At 40.9% G+C, this 23616-nt stretch overlaps 2 protein-coding genes and 1 long non-coding RNA gene across 5 annotated transcripts in view; 1 reads left to right on the top strand and 2 right to left on the bottom strand.

Moving 5' to 3' along the window:
• Window positions 1-11098, bottom strand: part of LOC132380002 (inward rectifier potassium channel 2) — a 285153-nt gene extending 274055 nt beyond the window's left edge. The window contains exons 1-2 of one of the 2 annotated variants that reach the window (XM_059948445.1): window positions 10971-11072; window positions 4696-4761 (exon numbers count right to left, since the gene is read on the bottom strand). The gene's annotated coding sequence lies outside the window, so the exon portion shown is untranslated. Of the gene's footprint in view, window positions 1-4695; window positions 4762-10970 lie in introns of both variants that reach the window. The other variant, XM_059948443.1, reaches the window with a different exon arrangement.
• Window positions 1-11109, bottom strand: part of LOC132380003 (inward rectifier potassium channel 16-like) — a 181932-nt gene extending 170823 nt beyond the window's left edge. Inside the window, exon 1 of one of the 2 annotated variants that reach the window (XM_059948449.1) lies at window positions 10971-11109. The gene's annotated coding sequence lies outside the window, so the exon portion shown is untranslated. The remainder of the gene's footprint in view (window positions 1-10970) is intronic. The other variant, XM_059948450.1, reaches the window with a different exon arrangement.
• The window catches only part of LOC132380004 (uncharacterized), a 34701-nt gene continuing 21996 nt past the window's right edge, over window positions 10912-23616 (top strand). The window contains exon 1 of the long non-coding RNA XR_009507602.1: window positions 10912-11050. This is a non-coding gene — a long non-coding RNA (uncharacterized LOC132380004). The remainder of the gene's footprint in view (window positions 11051-23616) is intronic.

Here is a 23616-nt window from a genome sequence, read left to right as displayed (position 1 = left end):
ACATCAGTCACAAAACCAAAGTGGGAAAGCCAGGTTCCAGTATTGGAACCATAGTTCAACAATCCTGCCACAGGATCCTGTATTCACACTAAGAGCATTCTCAATGTTTACATGTTATCTCAATAGTCAAAACGGGCATCCATGGGACATGATGGGCCATTGGTAGCAGCAGATCCAACCCTGACACATATACTCCACAGTAATGCCATGCTCTTTCACACTACTTGGTCTACCCCTGTTCCCCTCCCTCAAGTGGGCATTTTCTGCCCCCAGAAGGCATGTTCTGGCAATGGCGGGCCTTGTCTAGAAGCGGTCAGAGCACTATTATGGTACACTGAGACATGCACTCTAGCGCCCTCTATATGGTGGTCTGCAGTGTGGATTTGTGCAAGCTTAATCACTTACGTTGTGTTCACCGAGCCTCAGTCAGCCGAGTTGTAAATTATTAATACATTCACTGGCACATAATGCCACCGAGACTTGAAATACATGTTCATCCTTTATTCCTTGTCCAGTTTACTTCGAGTCGGATAGCCAGTTAAACCCAAGCTGTGAGCTTAACATTGCCGTGCAGAAGAAGCTAATTCCACTCAGCAAAGTGTCAGTTATGAACGCTGATGAAATTTTACAAGAGGAGGAATTTTCTGGCCACAGGAGAACTGAAGATCACTTGACCAAGCAAATGGAGAAGGTGGCAGTAGAATTCTGTTGGTGTTAGTCTTTTGGCGTCCAATCAAGACTTAGTTATACCAAATGGAATCATAGAAGGATGTAGGGTATAATCTTGAAAGTTGAATAAGGGAATTTGTATGGAAATCTAAAATAAAAATGTAACGAACAAGAAACACTCAACAAGTCAGGCAGTATTTGGAGAGAGAGTTGCAGGGTTAATGTCTCAGGTTAATGACCTTCCGTTCAAGATGGCTGCTTTGTCCATTGACGTTATGGCTCAGAGTTGTTTTGTCAGGATCGTCATGATGATTTTGAGGACAGCATGGGGAGATAGGGGTCAGCTTAGGGTTTAGGAACAGGGATGAGGGGGAGTTTGAGGTCAGGGTTGCTAAAGAAGAGTTTGGCCAGTTGGTGTGCTACAAAATTGAACATCAGTGACTCTGGAAGTTGGGTCAGCAAGCACTGAGGAGATCAGCAATTCACAGGTCAACGAGTTCTGGTCCCAGCTTGGAGGTCCATCTGGGTGACAAGTCCCGGGTATGAACAGATTCATGAGGGTCAGTGACACCCCTTTCCACGCCTCCCCCACCACCATGGGGTTGGAAGCCCGTGAGAGTCCAGAAGTCAAGGCCCAAAGGTCAAAGCTGAGATCTGCAAGTCCTGGGGTTAAAATTGGGAGGGTAAAGTGCAAGGTCAAAGTTCAGAGCACAGTCAGACCAGAGGTAGAAGCCTGAAGACCTAATGAACAGGCCCAAAGGAGTCATAAGGGCTCAGGTCACCGGGGTCAGAGGTCCATGTGAGTCAGAAATCAAGGCCCAAAAGCAAGATCCATGATCAGTGAGTCCTGGAATCTAGCCCCAGAGGTGAAACCTGTGATCAGTAAGTCTTGGCTGAAGTCCAAAGCTTGAAGTCCAATGTCTGCAAATCAAAGAGACCAGGGCCAAGGAGTGGGGCCCAAAAGTGGCCTGTCCTAGGGTTGGAAGCCTGTGTGAGGGTGGAAAACGGGTTTGCTTTGCTGTTTTTGTCATATTTTTGTTTCGTTTTGTTTTCTTGTTGCTGTGTTGTGTTGTGTTGCTCTGCTGAACATTGTGTGCATCCTAGTTTGGCGCTGGAATATGTGGCGAAGCTTGTGGGCTTCTCCTAGCACATACCAGAGTGTGCTGGTTGTTAACGCAAATGAGGCATTTCACTCTATGTTCCAATGTACACATGATTAATAAATATCAGTCTAAATCTGATGTCAGAACTGGAAAAGTAGGGGTGCAGAGAACACAGGAACTGTTCAAGAATGGGTGGCCAGGTGACACAACACCTTTAAGGCCAGGTTGTTTTGAGTCTAACCATGTTTCACAAAATCTATTTCTTCCACCCTTGACTCAATTCTTTCTCCTTTTTGTCATTCTCCATCTCATAGCAAGAATGCATCACTGACTGTCAGATAAGCAAGTACGGAAATGTCAGACACAGATAGTCACTGTGCGATACCACACACAGTCAGATACAGAGCTGAACAGGCAGTCCAATATACACTTAGCCTAGGCAGTGTGGTGCACTGGCAGCATGTGCAGTCTGACACACATCCAGCACAGACAGTTAATCGAAAACATGCCACAGTCAAACACAAACATCGCACAGCGAGTCTGGCACAGAACGAATAGCAATCTGTGAATTCTTTCCACTTAGCACCAGACTTGAGAGTTTGTCATGGAGTAGAAGTAGTTAAGAAAGAAGAGAAAAAAATTGGAAAATATCAAGGGGCAAAATAATCACAATGTGATATGTACATTTAACAGAAGAATCATCTGGAGAATATTCTTTTATGTGATACTGCAGCATAAGTATGGAAAATTACTGACATTTAATACATGCAATCAACCAGGTCACAGATTTATTCCTGGAATGATTTACTATACTGGATCAAGCCTTTGTTCATTAAATTCATTAGCATTATAATTACATATAGTACGCTCATATTATAACTCTCTCAGTAATGCTTACTGGTTTAACTTAGTGCCAATTTTACTAAGTTATTTTAATAGGTCATATGGAAAAGAAAGATGGGCTCATTACATATTTAAAACAAGACTCGCTAAATACTACCAGCACCACTCATGTAAAACTAGATGTTTAGTGGTTAATATTTTACACAACTCACAGTTGCTGTTCTTTTAATGTCTGCCCTTCTGAGAGTTATTTTTAATGTCACGAGTTGCATATAGCCACTTTGTCATGGGATTAGATTTGCTTATTTGGGTTTGGAAGAATTAATGTTACAACTAGTCTGAACCCTGAATACCACTGCATTGGAGTCATGACCACTTGCTTGAGAAAGTTGTGATGATTTATTGTAAATGGATATTTACTTCAGGAAATGGGCCATGATATTCCAGCTACTTATTTCACTGTGAAATATGAGCTCTTTCCAAAAATATGCAATTAACACGCAACGTGTACATTACGCCAGTGTCGTGCGCAGTTTCTTACTTTCCGTTTGCCGGTGATCTATTACGAAAGTGTTTGTTAGGGAAAATGTGCGCTGTATGGGTCAGAAACAGCCGGAAGTAGTCTAAATAATAAAAGTCATTTGATTATAAAGAATATTCTTTCAAGATACTTTGCAGTGAGTTTTCAAGACATCTGTTCTCCAGAATCAGAGTATAACCCAAAAAAACACAGTCTTAGAGCTAACAATTCACTTTCCAATAGAAATTTAAGAAAGTAAACAATACCAGCACAAATATTCTGGTCAACAACTTCCAAATGCTAAACCATATTCATGTCTAATGCTACAAATAATTATAAATGTCTGAACTTCAATAGGTACCTACACTTTGTGGCCACTGTACACCTGCTCATTAGCACAAATATCTAAGCAGCTAATCATGTGGCAACAACTCAAGTCATCAAAGCATGCAGACATGGTCAAGAGGTTCAGTAGTTGTTCAGACCAAAGATCAGAATGGGAAGGAAATGTGACCTGGACAATGATATGATTGTTCATGCCTGATGGGCAGGCGGTTGTTGCTTATTTCAGAAACTGCTGACCTCCCGGGATTTTCACGCGCTAACACCCCCAGAGTTTATGGAGAACAGTGTGAAGAATAAGAAAAAACATCCAGTGAGCGGTAGTTCTGTGGGTGAAATCACCTCGTTAATGAGAACAGTCAGAGGAGAATGGCCAGACTGGTTCAAGCTGACAGTTAGGCAACAGTAACTCAAGTAACCACACGTTGCAACAGAAGAGAATCTTTGAATACACAATACATTGAACTGTAAAATAGATGGGCTACAGCTGTAGAAGACTTTTAACATATGCTCAGTGACCACTTGATTAGGTACAGGAGATACCTAATAAAGTGGCCACTCAATGTATATTTTACTGTGAATTAAATACTCACCTATTCTCTATAAAATGCATATTTCTTCCCACTGATCACTAAATAAAACAGGAAAAGCAACACAGATGGGAATGATCAATGTGGCTATTTGGTGTAGGAACTCTAATGACTACACCGATTTCAATTCGTCACTCAGTGAATTTAATGTACAGGATGTAAGGAGTGAACTACTTTCATTTGGCACCTTGCCTCATTCAAATTGTGATAGTTTGTGTTACATCAACCTTCTTTTGTACGCCTCGCCCAACGTACAACTCCATCCACACCTAATTTCTGCCCAAAGAATTTGGCTAAATCTCACTTAATCATGTGTATTTACATTGGAGCTTTTTGTGGAGCTGGGAGAAGATGTTGGGTGCAATCCAGGGCTCGGGGGCAGGGGATCAGATCCACACCAAGTAGGGAGCAGCATCTATCAACAAGGATCCCCACTATCTAGGTCATGCACTTTTCTCTCTGCTGCTGTCAGGCAGGAGTTACAGAATCCTGAAATCCCATACCGCCAGGGTCCCAAAGAGTTACTTTACTTTCCTACAACTATCAGTTTCAGGAACTGATCTACAAAAACATTAATCCTAGTTCAAAAGATTAAAAGAAACTTATTATCAAAGTCAGTGTACGTTACCTGAGATTCATTTTCTTGCAAGTATTCACAGAAGGTACAAAGAAAGACAACCGGTTCAATGGAAAACTACGCACAAACAAAGACAGTCAAACAACCAACGTTGATAAGAAAACAAACTGAGCAATTCAAAATAAATAAATAAATAAATAAATAAATATTCAAATTGTTCAATTTAATCTCAGAGAATGTATACAGTATACAACCTGAAATTCTTACTCTTCACAGAGACAAACAAAAAAATCAAAGAATGAATGACAGCAACATCAGGACCCCAAAGACCCTCCTCCCCTTTCCACGCACAAGCAGCAACGAGGGTATTGACCCTCCTCCTCCCCCCACTTGCACTAACAGGAGCACAGAACACCATCCCCCCCCCACCCCATCATGCAAGCAAAAGCCCCTGGAGACCACCAAAACTGCAGTCATAACCCGGCACTTTGTTATCTCAGACAGGCCCTCTCTCACCAGCGAGGGAGAGAGAGAGATCGTTTCTGCAACAGCGAAAGCAGAGACCAGCAACTCGCTGTTATGATGTTACAATCATCCGCGTAGTTTCTCCAAACCCCCAGGCTCCGGGATGGACAGTCTCTCAATGTTGACAGTGTGAGCTGGAAAGTCTTTGGAAGTGAGTCTGTAGGTTGTGGAATCAGTCCAGGGCTGAGGTGAGTGAGGTTATCCACACTGGTTCAGGAGGTTGAAGGGTGGCGTGGGACCTAAGGCTTGCTTCATAGAATCATTAGTAGGAAACACTGAGAAATGGTGGGATCTCTGCACTCAAGTCCAAGGATCCATGAAGGTTACAAAACAAGCAGAAAAGGCAGAGAAAACAACATACAGGATATTTGCCTACATTAGCCAGGGCAAAGACTTGTAAGAGCAAAAATCTTATGACAGAACTTAATAAAACTTTGGCTAAGCCACAGCAACAGCAAAGAATCTGCAGGCTAAAATAAACCTGTTATCAGTAATAAATTCACTTCCACAGATCTACAGGCAACCCCAGATTAATTATGTCCACCTTATGGACACCTTTACATATGAACACGGTTTTGTAATATTATTAAATTCAAAAGTCCAATACTTGCAAAGACTTTCGATCCTAGGAATAGCAGAACGAGTTTCATTTCTCATTTCACGTTTAATAGTTGTTCTTTCTTATCAGGCCTATGTGTTTTTGATGCCACACCTTACAACGCTGTGGAGGTACATTGAGTGATTTTTGTGTATTTGCCAATTTATACACAAGATGAACTTAAGGGCGTCTATAAAAACAGAACCCATTCGTTACATAGGGACTGCCTGAATTAAGGGACAGTCCTTCATTAACATTGTGGAATTATGCAGATTTTTGTTGCAAATTAGATCTTCTGATCAGTTGTAAAGAGAAATAAAAATTGTTTATATCCAAATTATTGGTTAATAAAAGTAAAACAGTGTTGATCCACTAGAGCTAACTTTCACAATTTGAACATATACATTGAACATAGAAATTTACACACATTATAGGCCCTTCAGCCCACAATGTTGTGTGGACCATGTAATCTACTTTAGAGAATGTCTAGAATTTTCCTAGTGCATAGCCCTCTATTTTTCTAAGCTCCATGTACCTATCTAAGAGACTCTTAAAAACCCCATTGTATCCACTTCCCCCATTGCCACCAGCAGCCCATTCCACACACCCACCCCTCTCTGTGTGAAAACTTGCCCCTACATCCCCTCAGTACCTATTTCCAAGCACCTTAAAATTATGCCCCCCGCATGTTGGCCATTTCAGCCCTGGGAAAAAGCCTCTGCCTATCCATATGATCAATGCCGCTCATCATCCAAAATTTGCTGTCTGGATAACTGATAAGACTGAGAGAGCACCAAGTATTTAACTTATTTTTTTAAATCATATTCAATTAGTTAAGTATGATAAAAAAGGAACCTAGATAACAACTCCACTGATTGCAAACTAAACAAATCAGAATCAGGTTTAATATCACCAGCATATGACGTGACATTTGTTAACTTTATTGCAGCAATACAATGTAATATGTGATAAATAAATATAGAGAAAAAAACTGAATTACATTAAGTATATATACCTGTATATCTATTAAGTAGTTAGGTTGAAATAAGTCCCTCTCTCTGATATCCATCCCATAGGATGATAATGTTTCCTTTCACTCAGTTAGTGGAGTTTGAGGATACCCCACTTCTCAGAAAGGAACAGCATGTGTGTGAATGGATTTTCGGTGAGTAGGGGGTTGCACAGGTCCAGACCCACCTGCTCGACATCCCCTCCCAAATCCAGTGGCATGGTGGGGTCCAAGATGGCTGGGGGAGGTTCTGTGGCAGTGAATGGCCAGACCAAGCTTCGATGCGAGGGATACCCTTTCCGCGCTTCATGGCACGTGTTTGCTACATGGCGGTTGACCCTACGAGAGGGTGCACCCGCTCTTTGACAGGACTTGTCTTCCGTCCTGCAGGGTGTCTAGCCACCCTCCTCACCAGGCAAGCCTGGGGGGGGGAACCGGTTTAGTCACCGACCATGCGACGTACTGGGTTGCATGGTACCAGTGCCACTCAGACGAAATAAGTAGTGCAAAAGAAAACAGAAATAAAAAGTAGTGAGGTAGTGTTCATGGGTTCAATGTCCATTTAGAAACTGGATGGCAGAAGGGAAGAAGCTGTTTTCAATGGCCACTTAGAAATCAGACAGCTTTCCCCGGCATTCCTACAAAATTTATGCTCCACAAGTGAAGCTTTTGCATTCATTAGCACAATTCTTAACCTCTGATTTAAGATGGCTGTGAAGTGTTAGCAAACATATTTGTGGCACATTGAAGGTCAAGCCAAGCTGAGTAAACCCAGATGGATTCAGCCTTGTCCGTCACAGGCAAAGCACTCCCCCAACCCTGGAGCATACTTTCCAGGAGCACTGTCACAAGTCAAGTCAAGTCAAGTCAAGTCAATTGTCATTTCGACCATAAACTGCTGGTACAGTACACAGTAAAAATGAAACAACATTCCTCCAGGACCCTGGTGCTACATGAATCAACACAAAACTACACTAGACTATGCGAGACAGCACAAGGCTACACTAGACTACGTAAAACAACATAAAAACTGCACTAGACTACAGACCTGCACAGGACTACATAAAGTGCACAAAACAGTGCAGGGCAGTACAATAATTAATAAACCCGACAATAGGCACATTGGAGGACAAATTACAATATAATAATAAATGATGTAGATGTCAGTCTAGACTCTGAGTATTGAGGAGTTTGATAGCTTGGGGAAAGAAACTGTTGTACAGTCTGGTCGTGAGAGCTGAAATGCTTCGGTACCTTTTGCCAGATGGCAGGAGGGAGAAGAGTTTGTGTGAGGGTGCGTGGGGTCCTTCCCAATACTGTTAGCTTTGTGGGTGCAGCGTGTGGTGTAAATGTCTGTCATAGTAGGAAGAGAGACCCCAATGATCTTCTCAGCTGACATCACTATCCACTGCAGGGCCTTGCGTTCAAAGATTGTGCAGTTCCCGAACCAGTGAGTGAGGCTGGAGAATGGGGGATGGACTTTTCTCAGCCTCCGCAGAAAGTAGAGACACTGCTGGGCTTTCTTGGCTATGGAGCTGGTGTTGAAGGAACAGGTGAGATTCTCCGCCAGGTGAACACCAAGAAATTTGGTGCTCTTAACAATCTCAACGGCGGAGCTGTCAATGTTCAGTGGAGAGTGGTCGCTCTCCTGAAGTCAACAACCATCTCTTTTGAAAGCAGCATTCATCATCAAGGGCCTGCACTCTCCAGGACATGCTCTCTTGTACTAACATCCAGCAGGAGGTACAGAGACCACCAGGTTCAGGAACACTTATTACCCTACAACCATTAGAATCCTGAACCGGCATGGATAACTTCACTCACCACCACTCTAACTGATTCCACAACCTACAGATTAATTTTCAAAGACTCTTTAGAATTCATATTCCCAGTTTTTTTGCACAATTTGTCTTCATTTGCACATTTGTTGCTTGTTAGACTTTGCTTATGTATAGTTTTCAGAAATTCAATTGTTTTTTTTTAATTTTGCAAATGCCTGCAAGAAAATTAATCTCAAGGTAATATATGATAAGATACATGTGTTTTGATAATAAATTTTACTTTGACTTTGATGAACCTTTGAAAGGTGAAGTCTGAATGTCACTTGGAAGAATTAGGATTAGAAGTGAAGGAACATCAGCACAACTATCTGCCAGTAGTACATTTACACAGTCAATTCTTTTGGCAAAAGCCTTTGTAAGTTTGCCATAAATGTTGCAAAATACAAATGGGAAAATGAAGCTACGGAGACATGGTTTGATTTCACTTGAAACTCTATGGGACATTTACTAGTGGTGCTTTCCATATCATATCACGCAAACCAAAACTCTTTCACTGTAAAGAAGATTTATGAAGGAGCTAACGAAAGGAGACAAGAGAATGGTAGTGAATTTCCCTTTCAACAATATTTTGGGTTAATTCAGCAGTAGATGTTGAATACAGTATATTGTTTATTTTTAAGAAGGATACTTTCTCAAATAAATGTCACATTTTATGAAGGGGATAAATCATGGAACAGACCTGGAACAGGGAAATACAGAGACAGTCCGATATTTATAGACATGTAGCAGGAATATGCTATAAACTTGCTCCGACATTGGAGCATGGCTGATCATATCTCTCTCCACTTGACTGCAATTGTTCTTTGAGTGTTAACATCTTCATCTAATCGAGCTTCTACTGATCACAATCTGAAAAGTTCAAGCAACACACACAAAACGCTGGAGAAACTCAGCTGGCCAGGCTGAGAATGAACCGACAATGTTTCGGGCCGAGACCTTTCATCAAAACTGGAGAGTTCAAGCTGTACTCAACCCAGAGCATTTCAGGGGAGAGGTTTCCGAATTTCTATCATGGTTGTGTGGAAAATGTGTTAACTGACCTTTACCCCATACAGTATATGTTAGATTTAATTTTGAAAGCACATTTCCTCATTCCTGCTCCTTTACTATGCTACTATCCCCATATAGTTAATCCATTCCAAATAACAGAGAGGTGTCAACTGATCAAGTGATCAAGTGCTCCCCTTTTTACTATTCACAATTAAGTAGGTAGATAGGCAACCAGTGTATTTCTGCATAACCTCAAAAAGTTAAAGGCATGGCATCAACAACAAACCTCGAGATCCTAGCCTACAACAAGTCCTCTCATCGTATTTCTTCGTCCAGACCTGCACCACATCCTAGGTTAGCAAAGTCGTAACCCCATTCCCCATTACCTCACGTTTTCCTTCGTCTAAACCTACATCTCTCGATCTCTCTTTTGTTTGTTAAAATCACACACTAGTGTCTATTTCCAAGATCATTTGCCCAAACATTTCCTTATACAATTTGTAATTTGGTTTTACTCTGCCATATAAATGCAAGTTGTTGTTGTAGTATTTGCCAATTAATTCAACAGTAACCTTCTTGATGACTGATTCCTAATAAAATGTATCGATAAAAAGTTTCAAAATCATCAATGACTGTTTACTTAATAATAGATCTTTAATTTTTCTAGAATTTCTCCTATTGTTGGTTTTGTCCTGTTCATGAATTATACAGTTTCTGAAGAATTTAGCTAAAAATAGGTGCTAATAATTAAATAGATGAAAGCAGGCAACCAGAAGATCTTAACATTTATTTTGTTTAGAAGCCACCTACTCCTTTAGTACTGAAGACACTTTCCACATTAGTTTTGGTTATGAATATGAATGCATATCAACTTTTTGCTCTACTTGATCTCAGTCTCTTTCCATTTTACATTGCCACATTATGGAGGGACAATTTATCCATAAATCTCATTTTCGCTTTCAGGATTTAAGTTATGCATCAAATTTATGTGAAAGTCATCAAGAGTTTGGATTTCATGTAATCTATAGTTACGGGGGATAAACCTCAGACGCTGTTTTTAAAAAAAAGGTTACAATGAAGCTGATAATTATAAAGGAAAATATCTTGCTGATATCAGTCCTAGAAAATACCTCAATTATGCATTTATCTAAAGACGATCTTTATCACTACATCACAGGTAGTTTATATAAAACTGGCACGTGAATCCCACTTAATACATTTTGAGTTCAACGTCATGAACGCAGCTCCTTTTTTACAGAAGGTCCGGTTATAATTTAGCTCCAGTTCACAAAGTTTAACTACTGCTCACCGCCAAACCTTTTTTAACAATGCTGTCCAAGAAACCAAAAAAGTCCAATCCTACCTTTCACACCACTTCCCGTCTCACCTCCGGATTAACTGTGAGGAGCTGGGGAAGAACGCCTTGGTGCCCCAGTACACCTGGTGAGAGGCTGGCAGATTCTTAGTGGGCTGTAAGGATTGGAACCTTTTGTTTGCTTATTATGAGTAAAGAGTTCGGAACAGCATTTAGGTTAAACATTGACACCTCCCCGAGGAGGCTGTCTCTTAAATCCTTGCTTGAGGGTTCAGGTTGATAAATTATTGCAAGCTTGCATTATATAATTGGATAAGGTAGGGCTATTTGCTCATTCGGAAGGGGGGTGAAGTGGGTGGGGAAGGGGGTCGGAAGTGGGGGAGGGCTCAGGTAATAATCTATTTTACTGTATTTAAAACAAGGTCTGTATGCAACACTTGCTCAGTATAATAATTTGGGTACTTGTAATGTTTAGCCTTTCGTAGCACTGCCACTTATCAATGCATACAAATTACATAAATATTTGCTGATAATAATCTGATGCAGTCAACTGAAGATAAACATCTAGCCAGGACACTGTTTTGGAGAACAAAGATGTATTTAAACATTTACCTGTTTATCCCTGTAGACTTGGCACAGCCAGTGTCAATCCAATTCATGTTTAGATGAATTGAGCGATAAAACGTATTATAACAGTAATGTCATGCAATCTGAATCCTATCAAAAGCTATTGAGCATTCTTTTTGGAAATGTACAATTTATCGCTGTGAACAGATTGCAGGTTCTCTGCAGCTAAGCCCTGGGAAAATCTAGTTTGCTTTCATTCCCGATGAAAGGAAAGTAATCTTATTACATCAAGCAGAACAACCACAAAGATGCCTGTGAAACGGTAGGTGCCCTTGTCAGCAAAGATACAAAAATTGTTGAGCTTCCAGCAACAATGAAGCAGTTGAACTAAGGAACAGCAGTGGCAAGGAACTTTTCTAATAATCTTAGATACGGGTGCATATGGATACCAGTCTGAATGTGAAGAAGACCAAGGAAATGATTGTGGACTTCAGGAAGGTGCAGATGAACCACCTCCCTCTGTGCATATATGGCTCTTCCATAGAGAGAGCTAAGTGCATCAAGTTCCTGTGCGTACACCTCATGGATGACCTCACCTGGTCCCTCAATATCACTTCCCTGAACAACAAAGCACAGCAGTTCCTCCATTTCCTGAGGCGATTGAGGCAAGTGAGGCTCCACCCTCATCTTCACTGAACTTTATAGGAGCACCATTGAGAGCATCCTGACAATCAGTTTTTCAATCTGGTATGGGAGCAGCAGAGTATCAGATCGGAAGTCCTGCAAAGGACAGTGAAAGCAGCTGAGAGGATCATAGGGGTCTCCCTAACATCTATCAGGGACACTTATCAGGGCCACTGTATATGCATGGCCCTTAGTATTATTAAGGATTCCACCCATCTATCCAGCATCCTCTTTAACTTTCTACCATCAGGCAGGAGACTCTGATGCATAAAGACAAGAACGGTCAGGATGGGAAACAGCTTCCTCCCTCAGACCATGAGGCTTCTGAACTTCCTGCCACATCAAATTCAAAGTGTCACTAGATAATTTGTACTATACCCTACAATATATAATTTATGCACTTGACTTTGCTTACCTATCTGTAATTCATTTGTAGATTTAATTCTTACATTCCTCAGTTATTGTGTGTTATATGTGTGTCATGTGTACTACTGTGCTTTAAACCCTGGTCCGGAGAAACGTTGTCTTGTTTAGCAGTATACATGTACATAGCTAAACGACAATAACCTTGACTTGACTTGACTTGATGGTCTCAGATCGCAAGGCTTACTGAGCTCCACTGCCATTTATTTGAGGGAATGCTTCTTAGGATCATCCCTGAACTTCTGCCTCTTCGTTTGAGTTGGTTCCCTCATGTACTGGACTGTCCCACCACTGAAAATATACATTTTTTTGTGAATATAATTGCTTCTAGACTGAGAGAGTCAAGAGACAGGAGTCAAATATTCAGTTTTGTGATCACCCAGGTTCCCAATGCTGTAGAATCAGGTCACATTTACAATTTATTAGTTTCATTTCTACTATTAACCACATCCCAGTGTATAGCATGTTTGCCTCTGAAGCAGAATAATGTGGATTTAGTTCCCCTGACTCCAGTCAATAATAAGGGAGTCGATGTCAAGAGATAATCAAAGTAAACATAATTAAAGTACATGTCACCAATTAGTGCCCTGAGATTTATTTTATTGCAGGCATTCACAGGAAAACAAAAATACACAATAGAATTTCTTTTATAAAAAAATTCATAAAGACTGACAAACAGCCAACATGTAAAAGAAAAGAAATTGTGCAAAAAAATATATATAATACTGAGAACATGAGTTGTAGAGCCCTTGAAATTGAGTCTGTAGGGTATGGATTCAGCTCAGAGTTGTGGTGAGTGAAATTATCCACATTGGTTCAGGAGCCTGATGGTGGTAGTGAAATGATTTTTCCTGAAATCGGTGGTGTGTAAGGTTCCTGTAGCCCCTGGCCAATGGTAGTAGTGAGAAGAGAGTGAAATTAGAATCAGGTTTAATATCACTGGCATATGTTGTGTTGTTGAGTGGCAACAGAACATTGCAATATATAATGATAAAATACTGTAAATTAAAGTAAGTATATATATTTAAAAAGTTATGTTAAATAAATAGTGAGCTATAGGTTTTCTGTAAGCTCCTTAAAACAATGTTGCTAACTACACTCATTGTCCATGGATTTAGCTGTGGATTTCAGCTGCAGCAATCGAAAATGGGAAAATAAGAAGATTTCCATCGGAGTTGCTTGTACAATTCACCTCCTTAATGGTGCCACTGGAAGTGGAAGACCTGGATGGTTGGGGTCCTTGATTATGGATGCTGCTTTCTTGTGGCAGCGTCCCTTGTAAGTGTGCTCAGTGACGGGAAGGGAGTGCACTGTAGTGAAAGGTGTCACCTTTGCAGTGAGATGCTGATCCAAAATGCATTCGTAGGTAGATTGTATCTACCAGTTTTTGAAGGCTGGTTCATTCTTGAGCATTAGTGTTCCCAAGCCAGGCCGCGATTTAGGATCAGGACACTCTCCACTGTGCAGGTATAGAAGTTTACCGCAGTTTTAGATCACATGCTGAATCTGCGCAAACTTTGAGCAAATCACAGTCATGCCTTCTTTGAGATGGCACTTACATGTTTACCCCAGGGCAGATCCTCTGATTGCTAATGCCAAGAAATGTGATGTTACTGACCCTCTCCACCTCTGATTTCCTGATGAGGAAAGCTTTATGGCCCCGTGTATTTTTTCCTGTCGTAGTAAATATAAACTCTTTGGTTTCGCTGACACTAAATGAGAGGCTGTTGTTGTGTTACCATTGAGCCAGATTCTCAATATCCCTCCTAAATGCTGATTCACCTCCATCTTGGATTCATGTTGAAATGAAGGTTGCCAGGATGTGGAAATTGTGTAATTGCTTTGTCTCGGAGTAAAAGAGGTTTGAAGAGGAAAAGGAGGAGATGGGGGACTCTGATTGTTTAGCTCTCTTGTGCAAGCACAGATATCAAAATAAGTGGGATGGCAGTGTGATTCTCTTTCCAGTGCCATGGACTCCAGGAGATGGAATGGGTAGGTTTTCCTCATTTCTCACTGAGTACAATGCTAGCAACCCAATATGTATATACACTACAGGATTCCTTAAAGTAATCTGAGGTTTGGGATGGAGGAAATTTTATTTCCCCTTCCCACTTGCCAGAATTCATACAGAAAACAGTTAAAGCAGGTTGGGTCCTTAACCATCAACTTCCAGAGCTGCCTTTGCAGGCTTCAGGTTGAAAATGCAATATTCACAGGATTCAAAGTACACTTATTATCGAAGTATATGCAGTATACAGCCCTGAGATCTATCTTCTACACAGACAGCCACGAAGCAAAGAAAATCATGGATTCCATTTAAAGAAAAATGTCAACCGCTTCCCCCTGCATGCATAAAAAATGAATGTGCTAATGGTAACAGGAAAAAACGAACAAAAACACAGACTATAAAAAGAACACAAAATCGAAAGAGTCCGCATTCAGTTCAGCTCAGTGTTCGTTATCTGCAGACCGCTCCGATTCAAAATCGCCCAAAATAACAACAGGAAAAGGAGCAACCAGGAACTACAGTCCAATCTGTGGGTTTTCAAAGATTTCATAGAGACATAAACCGATGTTGAAAGGAAATTAACTCTTCAGCCTGCTGAGTTTGTACCAAATACCTAGCATCCTTTTTTACTAACCCTACATTAATCGCTATTCTTTATCTCAGCCCCCCCCCCCCAGCCCCACCCCCAGATTCTACTGCACATTGTAAGGGCATTGAGATTGGTCAATTAAACTACCAATCTGCAAATTTGGGGGGGGGGGGGCGGGGGTAGGAAACCAGAAGGCCCTGTAGCCACAGAAAGAACTTGCAAACCCCACATGGACAGCAACTGTATTGTATTGTATCTGGTCTTTCGGTGCTGTGAGGCAGAGACTCCTCTGACGGTGCCCTGTCACGCCCTCAAAGGATAATTGGTGACTGGGTGGAATTTTCAGCACTATACAGCGCTCAGTCTGAAAATTAGAAACAACCCTTTCGGATGAAATCAGGAAACACTTCGAAATATAAAGGCCAGAGCAAATTGGGACTGTCGTCTGCAAGTGACAATCATCCTTTTATTATGGCTTGACATACCTGAAATGTGCTGCTATTATTTTTTTCTGTGTTTTGCAGTATTTATTTTAAACCTCAAAAGTCAAGTAACAGATACTTATTAAATAAAGTTCTTGAAAGACTTGAGGCAGATATATACACCCAATGGCCACTTTATTAGATACCTGCTGTATCTAATAAGATGGCCACTGAGTGTATGTTCATGGTCTTCTTCTGCTGTTGCCCATCTTCTTCAAGGTTCAATATGTTGTGTGTTCAGAGATGCTCTTCTGCACACCACTGTTGCAATGCGTGGTTATTTAAGTTGCTGTCAGCTTGAACCAGTCTGGCCATTTTCCTCCAATCTTTCCATTAACAAGGCATTTTCCTGCTCACAGAACTTCTTCTCACTGGATGTGATTGTTTCTCGCATCATTCTCTATAAACTAGGAACTAGAATCTAGAGACTGCTGTGCATGAAAAATCCAGGACATCAACAGTACGTGAGATACTCAAACGACCCAGTCTGGCACCAAAAATCTTTCCAAGGTCAAAATCATTAGATAGCTTTTCTTCCCCATTCTGATGTTTGGTCTAGCAACAACTGAAGCACTTGGTTCATGGCTGCATGATTTTATGCATGGAGTTACTGTTAATTGGCTGATTAGATATTTGCATTAATGAGCAGGTGTATGATGTATTTAATAAAGTGGCCACTGAGTGTATGCTTCTGTGGGCTACTTGGGAATTTAAGGGTTGTGACATTATGTTGCAGGTGTACAAGGCATTGATGAGGCCACATCTGAAGTACTGTGTACAGCTTTGGTTACCTTGTTACAAGGGAGACATCATTTAGTTGAAAAGACTGCAAACGTTTATGAGAACGTCACCAGGATTCGAGGGCCTGAGTTAAAAGGAGAGTTTGGGCAGGCTGGGGCTTTATTGTTTGAAGCGTGAATTACTGAGGAGAGAACTTACAGAGGTATTTTATTATCTAGCCTACTGCTTTCCACAAACTGCAAACTGATATGGCTAGACTGAAAATAGAATGTTAAAAATCATTTTGTCCTTAATTGATCAATGAGCCTGCTGGCTCTTTTAGATAAAATACTGCCCCAATATTCTATCCCATCCCCACGACAAACAGCACACTTATTAAGAACAGGACCATAATATTTCAAGGGAAAACTTGCTTCAATGGAAGGAAGAAGTGTTCAGCGCAACAAGCTCAAAATGTTAGGAAAACTCAGCAGGCCAGGCGGCATCTTCGGAGAAGAATAAATTGTTGATGTTTCGGGCCAAGACCCTTCATCAGTACTTGTTCTTATTAATAGGTTCTGCCTCTGCATAAAAAGTTTTTCTTGTATTTTATCTGCTTTAGAGTGGATGCCATATTTTCAAATGAAACAAAATATCCCACAGTGGGTGAGTAGACGGAACCATTCCAAACATGAACGACATCCCTGAATGACGCTCAGAAAAGTAACACAAGGAGAGAAAAAGGACAAGTCAGCTGAAACTATTTCTGATTCAAAACCCATTGACCTGCAAGGTGCATTAACTCCTTCAGGAGCTGATGGCCCATTCTGAACTTTCATTGTTTTGTCCTCTGGTTAAGCATAATTTCATGCTTCGCTTCGAGCCTGTTAATATTTATTTGTAACTGCTGTGAAATGCAAGGAAGATTGCAGGGCAAATGTATGAGATATCTGTTGAATGTCCAAAGGAGTATAGCATGCTTTAATCATTTTTCCTTCCACTGGTCTGTAAAGTTCATGCAGTAAAGGTAAAAGACGATGTAAACAGAAAATGAAACATGCAATTTGATAAACCTGGAATTAAATGAGCTGTCATTGATGTGGGGGTGTGACCTGTTCACATGAACTGTATGGGATGGTTGCAAAGGTGAAAGCACGTAAAGTTATTTCCACCTTTGGAACGTGAAATAGCTGTGAGTTACATCAGACTGCACATATCACAAAATTCCCACAAAATAATCGTCGACACAAGCTTTGAATTATAGTGAAAACAGAAAATGCTTTGCAGGTCAAGAAGCATCAGTGTAAAAAGCGATAGTATTAAAATTACAGATAGGTGACTTTTCATTCAGAACTAGGTAGAGTCAAAAAAGCATGTTTTAAATTGCAGAGAAGGGGAGGGGTGAAATAAACAAGGGGATATCTGAGACAGGGCGGACACCAGGAGAGAGTAAATGACACAAATATATTACCAGATGAAAAAGGGTGGTGATGGCTTGTTGAGCATAACTAATCAGTTTGGAAGAAATGATTGAGAATTAGTAGGAAAGAAAATACTTGAATTGTGAGTTACAGAACAATTCAGCTGTTGGACACATGACTGAAAAGAAATCTTTGAGAAAGAACTCGGCCAATCGGGCAATATACTGTGCAGACGAAAACCTAAATTGATGTCTTCATCAGAAATGGACAGTTCTGACTTAAACTGGAAAGGCCAGTTAGCTGAAATTGTTGAATTCAATGTTTTGAGTCCTGAGGGCTGTAATGCACTGAATTAGAAGAAAATGAAATGCTCTGCCTTAAGATGACATTATGTTTTGTTGGCACAATGTAAGAGACCACAGGCTGGCAGGCAAGAGTGGGATTGAGAATTAAAATGAAGGTAAATAGAAACTCAGGCTAATGGACTGACTAAAGGTGTTCCCAATAATGAATATGCAATCTCTACATGGTTGTTGAATGTTGCTGAGTTGTTGCTATCGCCATGGGCCACTGACTGGTGTTAATCTCAAATTCAAGGTTCAGGATTCAAATTTATTGACCAAGTATATATCACAACATAGAGTGAAATGTGTCATTTGTCTTAATAACTGACACAATCGAGGGTGTGCTGAGTGCAGCCCACAAATGTTGCCACTTACTCCGGTGCCAACATAGCATGCTCATAATGAACTGCAGAACAACAGAGAACATAACGAAGCAGAATATAAGCAACAAAACAACAGCAACAAAAGAAGCCTCATTCATCCCTTCCACGCACACACTCATGTACAATAGGTCCAACCCCAGGAGAGGAATAACTCTTGTGGGAATGTTTTAAGTGGAATTGGTATGGTGGAAATCTAAGAGTGAACACGGAGTCAAGGAAGGAACAGTCCATTGGGAATACTGGGAAGGATAAAAATGATGATATTAAATGGAAAGTGACAGAAATTAGAGGATGATCAGTTGACTGTAGAGACTTGTGGAGTGGAATTGAAAATAAGGAGAACTGATTGTTCTGTATCGGAAGAGGAATGGTGAAAACAAACATCCAAGTAATAGAACACAGGCAGTGAAGAACTATGAAGAAGAAAAGGCTACGGTGAAGTAGTAAATGTGGTCAAGTCAAAACAATGATATTTTGGAAAAATGGATATTGAAGCTATCACCATCTAAAAAGATATGGAGGAGCCAGATAAACTGAGAGAATGGAGTGGAATTTTCATGGGAAGCAGCGAGGTCAAGGAGGGTTATGGGAGTTTTTGGACCAGTAATGGTTATTTGTGATTAAACTGTTCCCAGTGTAGAGATAAAGAAGTACGGAACAGGAAAGGAGAAGATGGACTTGAAGCCTGATGCAACCGTCGGGGGAGGAGATGGGAGAAGTGATGTGGGAGAAAGCAGAGGCGCTGGGGGCCACACTGGGCTCTGTGCTGGCCCCTCCCATCAGTGCTGCCCTCCCGTGTTCACTCAGCGGAAGGCAAGCTGGATTGTGTTTGTCAGTGGCTGCACTCGCACATGATGGCGAACTGTTAAGTGTTTATTCTTTCAGAAATGTGGCTCCAGGACAATGTCCCATGCACCCTAAATCTACAGTCCACGACACTCAGGAAGCTAGGCTATTTTCATTTTTTCTGTGACTGTATGGTTTTTTCTATCATAATTATACCTGCAATCTGTGCCTTGTGCTGATTGTGACTGTTGTTACTGTATTTTGAACCTGGAGGAGCGTTGTTTTGGTTTGCTGTATTCATGCGCATGGTTGAATGACAATTAAATTTGAAGTTGAACTTGATCTGGAACATGAAAGTGACAACAGGGTGGAATTTGGCAACAAAGGTGTTGAAACATTCAACTCCCATATGAGAGCAAGAAGATACATCAATACCATTATCGGTACATTTGTTTATTTGGAGATGCAGCACAGTAACACTGTGCCCTTCTGGCCAAATGAAGCCACGCCATCCTATTACCCGCATGCAACCCACTAAACTGCTCTCCCATACAGTATGTCTTTTGGACTGTGGGAGGAAATCGAAGCACCAAGGGAAACAGAGAAACTCCCCAGAGACAGCGGCAGAATTGAATCCATGTCACTTGCTGCAATGTTACGCTAACCCAGGGGTCTGGATAAAACTGAAGCAAGAGCTATTCCACGTATCCTACAAGGGAAGCCGAATTTGGAGTATTGTGTGCAGTTCTAGTCACCCACCGACCAGAAAGTTATCAATAAGGTTGAAAAAGTGTAGAGAAAATTTATAATGATCTTGCCAGGACTTAAAGACCTGATTTATGTGGAAACATTGTGAGGCAATTTGAAGTACTCCCTGTAATCGCGTGGAACTCTCTGGTTCCCTCAGGTGCCTCTAAGCTGTGCAGGTTGGTAGCTTAATTGTCCTCTGTTGGTGGACCCGCTAGGTCAGAGCATCAGAGATCCAGGTTCAAACCTGACCTTGGAAGGTGTCTGCACAGCATCTGTACACACCCCTGAAATCAGATGAGTTTCTCTAGTTTCCTCCCGCATCCCTGGGATGTGCAGATCGGTAGGTTAATTGCCCATGGTGTGCAAGCGGGTGCTGGAATCTGGCGGGAGTTGATAGGAAGGTGGGAAGAATGCCTGATGTAGGATTGTGAGAAGGGAAGGCTGATGATCAGTGCAGACTCAGTTGGCGAGTTTCTGTGCTCTCTCTTTCGACAAAATATTCCAAATATTTGAATTCAGAGCTAGAGGATTGCTATCAAAATGTACATATAATGTCAGTTTAATAACCTGAGGGAAATTTGCTTTTGCTGTCTCATATGCAACATAACGATTGAGCAGGGCCTACTGCTTCAGAAATTTGGTTCCAATGACTCATGTGTGGTCATTACTTTATCGGGCATTTAGCCCAAGCACCCAAGACAGAGTCTAGGGTCCTTCTCCTGTGGGAGTTGAGGGGTGGGTAGCAGGGTGTATACCCCTAAACAAGTGAATGTAAATATGGAATAACAGAGTACCACCTGGGTGGCAAAAGTATGGGAATGTAAAGACTGTAAAGGAAACATTTGTAAAGGACTGAGAGTCATTGAATGGTTTATTGTACCTAATTTTATTTTTTGAATAAAGTATATTTTGTTTAATTTTTAAAAAATGTCATTAAGTTTGACTCCACTATGTTTGATTATCTTAAAAATAGCATTGTGGCCTTCAGTACCAAGAAATGGCCCATCGGGAGTTTGTTTCCTGTGTTACACGCCCATCCACTGGTTCTTCTGTAGCAACTGAGACAAGGAAATTGACATTTACCTATTTGGGTCTCAAATTTCATGGCAGAATGAAGCCATTTGGTCCATCGTATTTATGCTGGAATTAATTTTCATAAACTTACCTTAAATTTGCATTTACATAGATACTGGAGATTCTGCAGATGCTGGAAATCTTGAGCAACACACATGAAACACTGAAGGAACTCGGCAAGTCAGGTCAAGAGGGGAATAAACAGTTCAAAGTTCAAAGTAAATTTTTTTATCGAAGTGTGTATATGTCACCATATATGTCACTCAGGGATTCATTTTCTTGCAGGCTTTCATGGTAGAACAAATAAATAAGACAGAATCAATGAAAAACTAGGCACAAATAAAGATCAATAAACAACCATTGTGCAAAAGAAGATTAATGAAGGGTCTTGACCTGAAACGTTGACAGTTTATTCCCCTCCATGGATGCTGCTTGACCTGCTGAGTTCCTCCAGCAATTTGTGTGGAGCAACAGTTGCTTATTGTATAGGAGGGAACACGGTAGCGTAGTGGTTAGCACTACAGGTGACCCTGGTTCACTTTCCATCGCTACCTGTAAGGAGTTTGTTCATTCTCCCCGTGACCGCATGAGTTTCATCTGGTGCTCCAAAGGCGCACCAGTTGGTAGGTTAATTGGTCTTTGTAAGTTGTCCTGTGATTAGGCCAGGATTGTTGTGCAACATGGCTTGAAGGACTGGAAAGGCCTATTCCATGCTGTATCCCTAAATAAGTGAAAAAATATATAAAAAACAAGTAACAGTGTGGGTTACTCAGTGAGTGGCAAGCAGCTTATTTTACTTACTTTGTAGCAGTGAGCGCCACTGGCAAGATCTAGATGTGATTGGGAGGAAGGGCCTCAGGGTTTTGATCAGGGACACTGAGGAGCTGTGTCACATTTCCATGTGCAGTCTCAGGTGAAATCTGCATGTGGTGGGTTTTCCACCATAATGGCCACACATTACCTCTTTGACAACTGTCTGCATGCATTGAAGCATTATTAGGCTTGCCCTTTCTCCTACTTTATTTCGTACCGAGTCCCCAATGAAACTAGTATGCATTTCTCGTAAAAATGGCAGTTAAATTTTTGTTGAGAAAGATAAAACATGAATCACTCCTTGGCAGGTGAGACTCCAATGGAATATTTTTACAAGTGTGTCTGAGAAAAGCCAATCAAATCCACATTGAATCTGGATTAAGCTTCAGCAGGTGTTTGCAGAAAGCCACAAATCTCGCTATAAAAGTAAGACAATAAAAATAAAACAATAAAAGTAAGTAAATAACATTCAGTGCAACACACACAAAATGCTGGAGAAACTCAGCAGGCCAGGTACCTATGGGGAAAAAAGTACAGTTGAAGAGTTGGGCCACCTCCCATCAGCAGGACTTTTCTCCATAGATGCTGCCTGGCCTGCTGAGTTCCTCCAGTGTTTTGTGTGTTTTACTTGGATTTCCAGCATCTGCAGATTTTCTCTTATTTGTGAAATACCATTCAGTACTGAAGTTCACGAAAGTGAACTCACAGCCACACGAAGCCAGTCACAGCCGATCCAGGAGCCCATTATTGCAGGCCACAGCCACAGTTCAATGCAGAGGTGACTGGAGACTTCTTCCCCAGTGCTATCAGACTTCTGCACCAATATCCTCTTTCACATCCCTCTTGTTCTTAGACCCATAATTCTATACCTCTGTTATTAATTCCACTATAACACACAAAATGCTGGAGGAACTCAGCAGGTCAGGCAACATCTATGGAAATGAATAAACCGTCGATGTTTCAAACTGAGACCCTTCCTCTTGTGTTTAATATTAATTCCTTAGCATCCTTTTGCATATTTCAGATTGCACTATAATCTTTGCTGTTTTGAACTTGTTATATAGTTCATGTTGTACTTATTATTATAAAGTAAGCTGTTTACTCCATGAATTTAAAAACAAGTAAGGAATTTCACTGCACCCTAGTATATATGACAATAAACTAATCTGAATCTAAACGGAAGCTAATATCTGTGAAATGGAAAACCTTAGTAATTAGGAATCTACACCTGATAACACATACTTCTCCTCTAAAGTATAATATTTACATTACTAGGCCAGCACTTTAGAAGCTGGAACTAATGACCTGTGGCATGAATTTAAATCACAAGAGCTAGGAATGTTAAATACGAATAATTCAATAAATTTGAATTAAATTAATTAGGTGACCATGAAACCACCTCATCCTCATAATAGTCCATTTAGTTCATTAATCTGTGTAAACACTCCTATTAACTCTCTCCACAACCTTTTTGGCCAAGTAAGCTACATTAGGGTCACATGGTTTAGGATCCAAAGTCCAGGTTTAGCATCAGAAAGCCAGGAACTCTGGTAACTCAGTAATGCACTCAAACAACAAACAAATTGTCTCTTCAAGTTCCTGTAGTGAGACTTAAACCCATGACTCTATAGCGGACACTTCAGTCTGCTG

The sequence above is a fragment of the Hypanus sabinus genome, chromosome 23, assembly GCF_030144855.1.
Source record: "Hypanus sabinus isolate sHypSab1 chromosome 23, sHypSab1.hap1, whole genome shotgun sequence".
Classification (NCBI taxonomy): Eukaryota; Metazoa; Chordata; class Chondrichthyes; order Myliobatiformes; family Dasyatidae; genus Hypanus; species Hypanus sabinus.
Note: the sequence above shows the minus strand (reverse complement) of the source record. Positions and strands in the feature narration are given on the sequence as shown.